This window comes from Carassius gibelio, chromosome A18 (assembly GCF_023724105.1).
Source record: "Carassius gibelio isolate Cgi1373 ecotype wild population from Czech Republic chromosome A18, carGib1.2-hapl.c, whole genome shotgun sequence".
NCBI lineage: Eukaryota > Metazoa > Chordata > Actinopteri > Cypriniformes > Cyprinidae > Carassius > Carassius gibelio.
The window spans coordinates 18698683-18702016 of NC_068388.1; the positions used below are offsets into that span (position 1 = coordinate 18698683).

The 3334-nt window shown below is 39.6% G+C and overlaps 1 long non-coding RNA gene across 1 annotated transcript; it reads left to right on the forward strand.

Moving 5' to 3' along the window:
- Window positions 1-557: 557 nt before the first annotated feature.
- LOC127933972 (uncharacterized) lies at window positions 558-3097 on the forward strand. Its single transcript, XR_008147650.1, has 2 exons — window positions 558-891; window positions 961-3097. It is a non-coding gene; the product is annotated as an uncharacterized LOC127933972 (long non-coding RNA).
- Window positions 3098-3334: the final 237 nt, after the last annotated feature.

Consider the following 3334-nt stretch of genomic DNA (forward strand, 5'->3'; position numbering starts at 1 on the left):
GTAGGTCTATATGTTGCTGCAGCATAGACAACCTAAATCTTGTCCAATCTTTATGGACTACTCGAGTGACAGAGACATTAACATTAGCACTCATTACGTTAATTGACTACATTTGTGACTATGCTTCAGCACACACATACAGACTCCCAAGTAAAAAGCAATCTGCAAGAACAGAGACGCTAAGAAATTACAGTATTACAATACAATACATTTGCTATTTACACCTTAGTTGCTTTGCCAGTCTTATAATTAGCTGATTTTAAAGGGGTTTTGGCCATAGTGTTAGCCTGGGAGCTCCATCCACAGTGAAATATCTTAAATTATACTCTAAATACCAGCTATATCAAAAAACTAATACATAGAATTGAGAATCTTTAAAATCTCATTAACCTATAATACTGGTCATACTTACTTTAGCTGTAAAGAAAACATACATAAAATAGTATTGAGCAGTGGTTTTCAATCCTGGTCTTTAGGAAGCACCACTCTGCACATTTTGTGTGTCTCCTTTATTTAACACACCTGATTTAGATCATCAACTCTTTAGGCAGGAGCTCCATGAACTGAACTGGGTCTGTCAGAGAGACAAGCAAAATGAAAAGTGAGGCGAGTCCCCAGAAACTAAGATTGAAAACCATTGGTATAGAGCAAGGGTGTCCAAACCTGTTCATGTAGGGACACTGGTTGGCAGAGTTTATATTCAGCCCTAATTTAATACCTAAACCAGCTAATCAAAGTATTTAGACTTACTACAAACTTCTAGGTGAGTGTGTGTTGGAGCTGGTTGGAGCTAAAATCTCTAGAATGTAGGTCCCCTAGGAGCAGGATTGGACAACCCTGGTATAGAACCTCCCATGCAAGGCAGCATATCGTTTTCCAGCCATTCCTTTGGTGAGTGCTTCTGTGTTGTTCCATGTGGTGTTGTGTGACCTCAAGTCATGTGCAAACTTTTTTCTCCAGGTGTTCAGTGTCAGTACTTGTTGACGTTTGGCAATGGAATTGGGGGAACCATCTCATTATTATCTTCAGAATTTTGTGGTTCTACTCCAGTTGGAGTCTTTTGGCTGATGATATGGAGTTTGCAAGCACCACTGGTTTGCAGTACGTCTTTGTTGGTGATGTGATTACACTATCAGATTTTCAGATTCGGTGTAGGCTTCTCTGCTGGAAGATGTTGTGCTTACTGATACTTGCTGAAGCCTTCTAGATCTCACAAGAGTATATGGCAGTTGGGATCACTTTGGAGGTGAACATTCATAGTTTGATTTTGAGGGAGATAGATGGTGATCACCAAAAATTTGTAATCTTCTGAGAGATGGCTACCACTTTCCAGATGCAGCACTTTTGATTAATATGCAGTCAATGATCAGTAAACAAAACTGCATTTTAATCAAATAGATGTTAAAAATCTGATTGACTGCCATTGTGCTGCGCTATGCTGTATAGTGTTTTACTTTATCTTTCAATGTGGACATGAGCAACTTTACTTCAGAAACCTAATGCCCGCTCTGTTTCATGCTCACTGGTGTCCACACAGCTTTTATTATTCACTACCAGATGTTGTACTTGTATGGCGTCATCTGTGTAGACACAAAAATTGGGTTGCATTGCATTGTGTGAATATAACAGACTCTCGACACAATAAATATAATCTTTCATTGGTCTAATACTAAATAATCCTACCAGGGACATTAATGCTTAATGTTTGATGTGGGCCATAATTTGTACTTGACTAGTTATTCAAATGATTGTTTGCTCAGTCGCATGACCAATACCAGCTATTGCAATTCCATAATTATTATTGATTTGCTCACTGTCTGTCAATCTCAGGACGTGCATAGAGAGGAAGAAGGAGAGGTGATGGACAGAAATAGGATTGGACAGCAACCATGCAGCATGGAAACCTCATCTCCAAAATGAGCTGGGATGAGATAGTGCTGCTGGATAAGGGTAATTGATGATTGTCTTAGCGAGGATATGTGAGGGGAGGAAGGAAAAATAAATGGGGGATGCTGGGAAGAGGTAGGGGGGTTGTGTTATGGTCTGAAAAAATGAGAATGAAAAATTCCTTTGTGGTCGTTCCTCCTCTGGACACTGCTGTGTACTTTATGTTGGAGGTCATCTCCAAAATCTTGAAAAACAAATATGCAGGACCTTTGGATTGAAATGTCAGTGCACCACAGGCATTGATTTCCTCCTCAAGTGTCCGAGGCTACTGGATATTCACCATGCTGATGTGAGACACCTTTTCCAGACAGCTGCAGATGAAAACATATGGACACACACACCTGAACTGAGCCACATCAACTGTTAGAAAATTCTGCACTTTTGTAGCATTTGATTTTTCTAAAAATAATAGTGGTCACTTACAGTTTTCAGTCATGGCACTCCGTGGTCAGATATTTATTTACATTCACTGTCATCCATGTGCTTGTTTGCATATCTATTTTATGTTACTTGTGATCAGTTTCAAAGTAAACACTACGAACTACAGGAATAAAGGTGTGGGTGATGCTCGTGTGGGTTTGAGACCTGTTGTTAGTACTTCTCTCTCCTGACAGAGTGATTGCAGTTCCCAGGTTCCATTCAGAACTAATGGAGCACCATTCTCTCTGCTCACAAACCCAATTAAATCTGGAGATCTCTCACTGATAAACTCAATTCCACCTGGCCACTGGATCCTTCATCTCTAAATATATATTACATGAAACCTTTCTGAGTATGGGCAGTGGAGAGGTTTGTTTTTACTGTCTGTTGATATAAGTGTGTATCGATGTTTTTAGCATTTGCCTGAGGCGACGTGCTTGGCTGAGTGTCACTGATAATTAAGTGTATTTTTGGTCTTGGACACCTTATTGGTGTATTTTGGAAGTGTATCTGCTGTTTTCTTTTCAGAAGATTTTTAAAGGGATCATACAATGACAAAGAAAATGTATCATTAAAAAAACAATACGTGTAAAACTGTTCTGTCAGATTGTCAATTCTGTGCCTTTCCTGGCTCTGCATGTAGCACCTATAGCTCTGTCTATCCCTCTGAATTAACCCAATGTTTCAAAATGTAAGAAATGTAATGTTTTATAAAGCAGTGTAAACTAGACTGGGGTTCATCATTTTACAAGAAGGTGTTTATATCTCAAAGACACAGTGTTAAAAATCGATTATTTAATTCAGTGGTTTGTGATTTGGCTGGGACTGCATGGGGCTCATTCGGTAGCAGAAGGTTCCTGTTTTCAGGTCAGCTGAGCCAGGAGGCCTTTCTGTGTGGAGTTTACTTCTTAACCCTGTGTTGCCATGGGGTCCTTCTAAGTGCTCCACTTTCCCCCACAATCTAAAG